The sequence below is a fragment of the Rhamphochromis longiceps genome, linkage group LG19 (assembly GCF_057381845.1).
Source record: "Rhamphochromis longiceps isolate RC_006_pf linkage group LG19, R_longiceps_female_GT1.1, whole genome shotgun sequence".
Lineage (NCBI taxonomy): Eukaryota > Metazoa > Chordata > Actinopteri > Cichliformes > Cichlidae > Rhamphochromis > Rhamphochromis longiceps.
Window position 1 is genome coordinate 12,299,665 of NC_140575.1, and position 10,617 is coordinate 12,310,281.

The window sequence follows — 10,617 nt, forward strand, 5'->3', positions numbered from 1 at the left end:
TCCATCTCTGATTATTATAATACAGAGGACTTGACAGCTTTTGTGCAGCAGCTCTGACAGCCAACGCCGGGTTGTGTCTAGGAACCTGAAAATACGCAGAAGAAGAATCGCTAGGCTTTCTCTGCCTGCTCCAAAGCCGATCGGCTTGATGAATTTGATCCCAGAAGCGCACCGAGTGGACGAGAACTAATCAGCCGGCCAATCCCATCAATCGAACGAGCTGCCATCTGACATTTTCTTGTCATGTGACAATGGCGAATAATACATTTTCCTTTCACATTAATGAGCTCGAGTGGCTTTAAACATAATGGAAAGCGAGACTGTTTCACGGGTCTCGCCGTACTCTACGCATAATCCTGAAGATGAAATTCCTAATCTCCTTCCAAACAGGGAAGAGGTTTTTAAAGCAAGACCCCAATTATGCCCAGCCACAAATTAGCATGTTTAATGCAGCAAAATGTTTTAATAAAGAATAAAAGCAAAGCAGCAGAAAACAAAAGCCAACTGGGTAATAAGATTATCTCTGCCAGGCGCCCAGTGCACATCATTGTAGTTCACACAAACGGAAGAGATTATAAGTCACATTGAAAACAGCCTAATCCGTGAAAGACTCCCGATATGATTACTTTCTATTACGTTTGGTGACTGAGTGCCATGGATTTATCTCAAATCCTGAGGAGTCTTTAAAGTACAGTTGGACATAAAGGCAAAGAGCCAGTTGAAGATTAGTCGAATCCATCTGCGATAAGCTTCGGCAGTTTGGCCACAAACAGAGATAAACACCAATCTGAAGACCAGATGATGTAATACGCATTGGACAGCTATAGATTATCCCCGCAGATCGCAAATTTACATAATGTATCAAAGACGCCGGCGAGTTCCAAAAACCCAAAATGCATCATTTCTGTCGGAGCGGCGACTTAAACGCTGCCGTTTGGTTTATCGCCGTCTCCTCGGTCTCTGCCGCAGGTGTGCATCCGCCGCGTCCCGTCTCTGCCGGAGTCGTTATCTGACCTCCTCTTAGTTCCCGACAAGGTCAAACATCTCTTCTTAGGGAGAACCAGGCCTCGTCTGTTGCCGGAGAAGTATCCAAGTCGTACGTGGTGAAGGTCAGGGGCTGCATAATGAACTGGAAAATGTCACTTATATTACTCCCCATTTAAACAGCGGATTTTCCAGCACCAGGAACAAGGGTGATATTTACCCTTTTTCCTGCACAGGCCCGGAGCAAAGAGCCCTCTTAATCCAGCTCGGGGTGTGAAATTGAGTCGTATGTGTGAGGGAATGTGATTTCCTGCTCCCAGAGTTTAGTCTGTTACACCCCAACCCAGCTGCCTTGTGCATTACAACTACACGTGGCTGCTAAAATACAGAAGTGACGGCGCTGACCTTATGATGGAAAATAACAGCTAAATACGATAATAAATGTATGATTGATATTTGTCTGATGCCAAAATATATGCCCGCTGCGGTGACGGAGCAAATCCTAATTATTAGACTGATTATTCACATTTCCCAGCACATTTACGCAGCGACAGGAATGTCAACGCCTGCATAAATTAGCGTGAGAATAAAACAAGAGAGGCGACAAGGCAGGGATGACGAAAGGGCATCCAAAGGAGAATGTTAATAATGATTCCTCTAAAACAATTTCCATTAATTATCAGCCTTCTCGCCAGGGAGTAATATCTACATGCCCGAGGCAGGTTTAAATTGCATAGTCTGCCTAAGAAAAGAGACAAAGACTCCCCAGTGTCCAGCTACTCTCATCCGAACAGGAAGGCTTGAGGAACGCCCAGGAGACAGCGCCACAAAAGCAGAAGCTAAGCTATTAGCACAGCGTCACGTCGGCAGCTGGATCTACCCGATGCTCTTTGTGTTGAATGATGCTGCGCAACAACAAACGGGAGACATGAACGGGCTAGTTTTCACTTGATGATCACGCACACGCCACCTGAAGTGGACAGCACTGCCAGATTGCTGCTGAGTCTGAGCTGCCCGCTGCACAGCTAACAGACAATGTCAAAGGTAGGACGTGAATAATACCATCATTTCATATTCCGACTCCCTGCCAAGGAACGTGTCACTCGGACACCAGGTCACATACCCAGGCAGCATGTGAAGGCAGAGGTGGGGCCGCGAGCTTTTCCGAGAGGAGAGGGAAGGCGGCCAGCTAATGTCACGCACGCTGGCGTCGGGGATCTTCTCGGCCCTCCCCCCCTGACAGTTATTCTACAGCCAAGCTGGCATCTCGCCTCTCTTCGCGGCCTACGTGAACCTGCTTTGCTCGGTGACACCGGGCGTGTCTCCTGGGTACGGGCACACCTGGCAGACTGTCAGCGGGCACAGGTTTTAAGAGAGGGCAAAGAGGGCAAGGCAGGGAGGGGCGGGCGCTCTGGGATATCTTCAGGCAAGAAACGACAGCGCGTAATAAACTCGGAGAGCGAGTCAGCCTTCGCTGCAAGCCTGCGACTGATGTGACACACAGTAAATACTGATTTTATCCCAAGTTACAGACACTGGTGCTTTTAAAGCACCATGCTACAGATCATAACTGTTTAAAAAAAGAATTCAAGGATCTTTTTAGCTTGTCATTAGAAAAAAATGAACACCAGCATGTTAGAAATCGACACGAGAATCAGAGTTTTCACACTGATATGAAAACAGTGGATGACAAAAAGATCTCGACTGACGGAACACAGCTTAAATATGAAAAGCTCATTTCTTAAATACATTTACAAATATGCAGAGAAAACAGAGCTGAAGCAGCACACATAACGAAAGCCAACGTTCCTCTCGTTAGAACCTTTCTGATGTCCCAACGCCCGCCGCTCTGAGAGGCCGGACGTCTCATTTGCAAGCGAGGGCCTGGAGAAGAAACGGCTGCCCACTGGCCTGTCCGTCAGAGGGCTCACTGGGGAGAGTGTGTGCGTGAGCTTCAAAGCGTGCATGTGTGTGTTGATTAATATCGGGAGGGCAGGGCAGTGCTCAGGCTGTCGGTGAGAGCGAGAGAGGACAGTTCTGTTCACTGCCGCCCAGGGAAAAGTCTGCTGGCGGAGGGGGTAATGAGCCAGAAACAGGCTGAGAGGAGAGGAAGAGGCACAAGGACAGGCCGGCACACTCCACCACCGACCTCACACATGCACCCTTCACTCAATCTCTGCCTCTGCCATCCCTTACACCCCCCCCTCCAGGAAGCCAAGCACCATCAAGGCTCCTCTCATTTTCTCCTTCTCATTTCACCTTCCTTCCTTCCTTCCCTCCCTTTCTGTTCTGCTCTACGTCACACTCCACCTTGAAAAACACATTTGTATGTTTCTGCATGCACACGGTCACAGGTTAAGCATACACGCATCCTTGCACTCTTTTTCACGTGGGCCGTCCCCATTGTGCAAGGTCACTGTGGACATGACAATACATCCAATTACTGTGAACGAGGCAGCGCGTCATAAGGTTACGTGGTTTAAAAACACCGAAAAGGCTTTTAAAGGGTTTCTTATTTTGCAGTCCCCCCGAATTCTAATCATTTTGTTAAAATCCTTTCAGTAGGAAATGTTAGTGGTTTATATACAAATGTTATTGAGCTTTTTGTAGTGGATATTTTTGTTTTTATCCAAATATATAAAATCTTTCATTCATGCATCCATGTGCACATTTTATGAACTGCTTACCCACCTCAGGGTCGTTCTGCAACCTGAGCCTGTCCTCACTATCAGTGAGTGATAGGCGGGATGAACCCCGGGCAGCTCGCCAGGCCATCACAGGCCCGTACAACAAACATCATTTGATTTCTTATCCGGTCGTTAAGTGATGACGTGATGAATCCTACTTCCGGGCCTAAAGTAGTCTGCGTTTAATATGGCTTTTGTGTTGTTAACATGTTTAATGTTTTGTATTTTCTTCTATTTAATCTCAAAAAGCTCCTAAAACAGTCAGTGATCACTGTTGACCTCCCTCGGCTTTTATTACCGCTAATCATTTATTTAAGCTCAGTTTTTAAAACCTTACGATGTAACTACAGCACAGCCCATGCAGCAGTATATGAATGACTAACCTCGTATTGTGGATGGATTATCTCAGTTGTTCTCCTGGCTGAAGTTTGGTCCTTTTACAGCATCCTGCCATGCGATTACATTTGATCCTGACCACCGAGAACACTCACGTTAACTGTGGAAAAAAAGTTAGCTTGTTTATATTATGCTAACATAGCTGTGTCGCTAGCGGTCACGTAGCACATCATTATATACCAGCTAGCCAAACTTCAGTAACCCTACAAACGTCACTGCTGTTTAGTTTTCTGTCTTCATTTATGTTGGAAGTGATAGCAGAGCTGTACGTTTTAATTTGTTTCTAAAACCCCGCAGTCAGGACATGCTGTCACAGGCTGGGTCTCTGACCCAGCGCTCTGAGTTCATTTTGTAATTGTCTCATTTTAGATATGTGATTAGTTTGTGTCATTCCTATTTAGCTTTAGTTAAGGAAAGGCAGTTATTATTTATTGTTTCCTTGGTTTCTATGTTTGAGTTCTTGTATCGTTCATCACGTGTTAGGTCTGTTAAGCTTGTGTTGTCATGTCTAGTTTCATTGTTTCCTGTTTTATTTTGAAGGAGTCGTGTGTTCTTTGTTCATTGTATTTAGTTTCACTTCCCCTGTCCTGTCATTAGGTTCATGTCAGTCAGCTGTTCCTCCATGTGTTCCCACTTCCCCTAATCACCTCCTGTGTATTTAAGTTCTGTGTTTTCAGTGTGTCATTGTCAGATCGTCTGCCTTGTTTGCAAGCCAAGAAGTTGTGTCAAGTTTCCTCATGTTCCTGTTGTAGGTTTTTAAGTTAATTTAGCTCACCCAGTTTAGTTTATTGTTAGCCTTGCATTTTGCCTTTTGTTTACAGTTATTTTGCCAGCCTCAATAAATGGCTCGTTTTCTGTTATTCAAGTCTTGTTTCACATTTTGTTTCCGTCTGCATTTGGGTCCACCCTTCACTCTACACACAGTCAGCCCTGCTGATTGTGACAGAACGACCTGACAATGACACACTGAAAACACAGGACTTAAATACACAGGAGGTGATTAGGGGAAGTGGGAACACATGGAGGAACAGCTGACTGACATGAACCTAATGACAGGACAGGGGAAGTGAAACTAAATACAATGAATAAAGAACACACGACTCCTTCAAAATAAAACTGTAGTCAGCAGTGCTCAGTGTTTGATTGTATGGTAACTACCATCACTATGATGTTAGCGGTTTAGCACACCGTGAACATGGAAACATCAGAAAGTCTAAACTGTGACTGGCTGTTTGTCTCTCTGTTAGCCCTGCAATAGACGGTCGACCTGTCCAGATGCACCCCGGCGCTCTCCTAGTGACAGGTGGGATAGGCCCCATCGCCCCCCTGGACTGTGACTCGGATAAGCTATTAGGGAAACGAAAAAATGAATATTTGTTGGGTCACCTTAAACGTCACTCTCAATGAATGATACTCTTACTCAGCGTCTTCTGGATGTGCAAGACGGCAACATACTCACGATGTGAAAATACAGCACGGCACTGTTGTGTTTATGCCTTCTTGTACTACCCCCAAGTAGCCAAAAACCGGATTAATGCAGGTTTCATCCATCTATTTCTCTTATCCCCTCTCGCCACAGGGCGAGTGAGAGGCTACACCAACATGCAGGTTTCAGCTTTGGCCAAATTTAATCCAAATCAAAGCCCCAAAACAGGAGCAATACTTCACCATTACATGAAAAAATAATGTTTTGATAGCAAGTAAATCTCTCTGACCACATAAGCACTCAGACAGTGCTCATAACAGCGCCAGCCTCAGAGAGGTAGGCCATAAAAACACACAACCACAGGACAAAATGGGCCAGCGTGTGCCTTTTCACGGTGGCCGGAGGATGATGAGGTAAACAAGAGACCACGGGTGGAGATTAAGAATAGACGGTCGGTGTTATGGCCGGGTCACGGTGTCAGGGGCTGCTTGTCCTGTCGAGGAATATTACTCTCCGATGCATTTGTGTGCTGCGTGCTTTCTGGGTGCAGGATCGAGCTGTGTGGGAGAGAGGACACATCCACTAAGACTTATGAGGGAAAGCTGGGCACAGAGGGTGAGGGGCAGGAAATAACATGAGCAATTTCATAAATGGAAGGGAGAGGCTGTGACTTCCTAAATCGTCTGTGAAAGACAGGGGGAGGGAGCGGCGAGGCAGGGGGAGATGGGAAAGGGGACATCGGGGAGAGAGATGGAGGGAGCTGAGAGGCGGCGTGACGCAGAGTGTGAAAGAGAAAGAAGAGAGAGGAGGGGGAGTCGGAGGTTGGTGGTAAATGGATGTAACTGGGTGAAGGAGGCAGGGGCGATGTGAGAAAGAGAGAGGCTGGAGAGATGAAAAGATGAAGAGGGCAGATTTCCCACCAGCTGAGTGAGCACCTCTATTACCCTTTCTCTCTCTCCTTCTGCCGCTTCCCTCTCCTCCTCTATCTCGGTGTCCTATCAGCCTCGGTGTGGCATCCTCTCACATCAGATTAGCTCCAGCCCAGAGAGACGGTTCAAACTCCTCTGTCAAAGTTATTTAAAACACATCCGACGCCGAGGCCTCTCCGCTCCCTCCCGCCGTCTTCCTTTCTCCCCGTTCGTCCTTGTCACGGCCCAAAGTTAGGCTGAGGCTGAAGCTCCATCCGTGGCAGCTCAGCCGGGATGCGTATCTCCCCGTGGTGTTGAAAGTCACTCTCAATCAAACATGAGAGTGCTGGGGAGGACCTGGGTGTGGCAGGAAGGGAGACTGCTGGAGACCAGCTGATATAAGTGTGACCCACATGTTTATGTCAGCGAACTTTATCCATCTGTATGTTCAGACTCATTTAAAACTTTATTGTTTTCATGTCAGAGAGACTTTCTTTTAGTATAAGTGTTTGCTTGGCATCCTGTCCTGCTTTTTTCTTTTAATTCACCACAAATCAATAAAAAAATGTTAGGTGAAAACAGAACACGGCGATCCAATCGAGCAGCTGAGGAAAGCATGACTGTGCATTGCCCAGCAAGCTATGGATGACTCCTGTGAGTAAGAGGAACATCTCACGCTACGAGCCATTGTGTCAAGGCTTCATCCCTCCTGATGAGCGAGGCCAGGTCGGTGTGGTAAGGCACAGCCCATTTTCTGACAGAGACGGCTGTTTGAGCTCTCCAGTCATGGCCTCGGTGATGAATGGCCTTCACTGCCAGAGAAAGAAAGGAAAAGGGGGCCTGGGAGCCCTCCGAGGATCGATACGAACGCACACGAGGACCTGCCTCGCATGTTAAAAACCCTGATCCGGCCCCAGCCCCCCGCTCACTCTCTCCGCTGTCTCCTGCATCACTGACGGACAAACCTCTGGGAGCTTGTGGGCGGGGAGCTGAGGCTGGGGAGGAAAGCTTTAGCGTGTGTGTGTGGAGGCATGTGTATCTACATGACGTGTGTCAGCAGGTTTCCAGAGGGGCTGGCACATCAGCAAACTCAAGGTCGACACACTACCCACAGGTGCAAGACGCACACAGACACGCACGACTTCTGCAGCCCACTGTTGATGCTGTGAAAGGGGCCACACTGTGACATGGTAATTCAGAGGTGTCTAAGGCGATGGATATCCTATTAATGAGCCCAAAACAATGACTAGACTAATGAGCTTATAATGGGAATATTGAATGCATGGGAATGGGATTGGGCCTTGTGTGAGCCAAGAAGGGGACCGTTGAATGAGAGCCAATGCACAAGGGCTAGAGGGCTAAAAGCTCGAGACGAATACAAACTGCGAGGGGCGTCACTGGGGCTAAAGGGGTAGGGCTGCGTGGAGAGGTGCACAGTCAGCCCAAATCAATACACCCCCCCCCCCCCCCCCCCCCCCCACCTGGCTTGCCTTGTTGGGCCCGTGATATACGAGAGCAGGCAGCTTATCTGAGTATAAATAAAACATGAAAATGCTACAAATTATCAGGCCGAATGGACATAGATCTATTTACTGGGTAATGTTGTATTTTTTATTTGTCAGATCAGTCTGGGGTAGGAGGGCCTGATTGTAACTCTTGCATCCAATTTGAGTCGAGATGCGATTCGGCCCGTTTGCGAATTAATGAATTAATCAAAGACTGGTTGGTTTGAGAGGAGGACGAGAAGCCGACCAAGTAAAGCTGTGACGGGCTAATAGCTAGGAAAGGAATTACAGTCCAATCACTCGGTCCTATTCTGCCTTTCGCTGCGAGCCCGGCAGCCCCCTCCGTGTGATTTGATTCCATTTGGAGAGCCTTATTTTCCTCTTGATCTCACACATTAAGGACCTTTCTATTCACCAGAGCAGGAAACGGGGGAGGAAAGTCAGGGCAGCGGAATGGATTAGCACACAGCTGTTGAGACCGGGCAGGTCAATGTTTTAAATCTCTGGCCCTGTCCGGTTAAATCTGCTGGCCTGTACTTCACAGATACTCGGGGATCTAAGAGGGATAAATAGCTCTGAGCAAGATGGTTGACAACATAAACCTCTGGTCTAGGAAGGGGTGAGGTCGTGCCCTGCTAAAAGTGCGCCTTTAGTTGCCAAGTTAGATAATCCTTAAACATGGTTTAAAAACAACAGAGGCTACAAGGAAAGGATCCTAATAGGGAACAGCTGACTGCGTAAAGAAAAACCTTCCTGCGCTTTTGAAATGCTTGAAAGTGTTTACGGCACATTAAGAATAAAATCTACTCCCCAAACGCTCCGCTGCAGGACCAGCACAGATCAGCTGACCTTCAGTGGACAGATGTGTCGGCTGTGTAGTGTGTGTGCAATGCTGAGGTAGGAGATGGAACTTTACGAGCTGTGCATGTCTGCCCAGAGTGCAGCCAGCCAATTATCCCTCTTAATTATCTATTGACAAGATGGAATTGATGTTTTTGGAGTGCTGATTGGATAATCAGGAATTTTGGCCACAGTTATTCTCCTTGGCTGGTCTCACTCATCTGTCCAATCTGGTCTTCTTGTTTCAGTAATTTGCTCAGTTGCACAACATATTCCTACTGAACAATAATTTACGATCGCAGCGAAAGGCGTGGGAGATGTTGCATTTTGCTACCGAGGTTAGCACGAGTGCACACCGTGCAGTGCACGGGTTTAGCAAAACACATCGCCGGGCTTCTCTCCCAGAGGAGCCGTGTTTTCAGGAGCACCAAAGGCAACCTTTTCCATTCTGCTCCTTCATTAACCTCCACCTTTATCTGCAGACAGGCCGATGCTTCTTACGGGGCTCCATTTCCAAACCGGCCTTGTTCCGAACAAAAGAACATAGCCACATTAATTTCTGTCCCTTTTCTCTTTTCACATCAGCAACTCTTCCCCCCCCCCCGAGTCTGTTGGAGAGCTCGCTGGCACAGGACCAGGCAGGCACCGGGAACAGGAGAGCACAAGTCTGGAGTGACACTGATTGTGCCTCCTCTAATTAAACCCTACCTGACCCCGGTGTTGAGACATCATTAGTTCTCCGTCGTAATCATCGCAGAGCAGCAATTACATTCTGTTTGGCCCCATTTGCATTTCACAAGATTTCCTCGAACAATCAAAGATGGACTGGGAAAAGAGGAGAAGACAAATAAAGCACAGAGTCCTAAAAAAGCAGCTAAGCTCAGTTTCACAACAGCGTGCTGCAATGGAGCGTTGCAAAATATCACGGGAGCATTCAGATTAAAGGTTAAATATGTTGAGTCTTGGAGGCTGGGATTGTAGTCTGAGAGCATTCTCCCACTGTGCATTAATGCTATCCTCATGTTCTCTGCAGGGACTGGAAGGTAAGCCTCTGAACCGCGAGTGTAAAATTCTGCCAGAAACCAGAAACAGGTTTATTGTAGAGAAGCCTGCCTCAGTTTGGTAACGCATGGTGACAAAGAGAAACTGAGACACCAGAAATAATCGCACTCCAGAATACTCTGCTGCAGTGGCACGCTTGCAAAAACTGCACTAGATAGAAAAGACACACACAGCAGTGCAGAATAGAGCCATCTATGTAAGCATGTACTTCAGGTAAAGTGCACAAGGGCACATCCTCCATCTGTATTCTGGGTGACAGCAGCGCTGTGTCGGGGTAGAGTTTCTCTCCCTGAGATGCCATCTACACAGAAACAGTCGTACGTCACGGACATGAAGGAGCGCCCTCTGAAAGCTCACATGCACATTCGAACACGCCGAAGGAGACTTTTTCCTACCGGCTCTTCTCGTGCCTCTGCCGTTACTAAATCTGACAACGGCAGCAGAGTAAGGTCGTTGTGTTAAGATGAGAATTATGCTGGCAAATACCCTAGGGGCCTCCCGCTTTCTAGGCAGCAGACGATCGGAGGTGCAGTCTCATTTCCACGGCGCGGTAAATAGAAATGTTGTCATTAGAGTTCAGTCAACTGAACGGATGCAAAATAACACACAGAAATATGTGTACGCAAAATATCTGCAGCAAAATAAGCACAAGAACATCAGCTCATATTTAGAGCATCCACAAAACTTTGCTCATGACGCTCGCATTCGTGCAATAAACATCGCAGATTATAGTCAGTTCGCTGATCCTCACCATGCAACTCTACAACTTTATCCCCCCTGTGGCCCCCCCAACCCATCTCCTCTCAAGT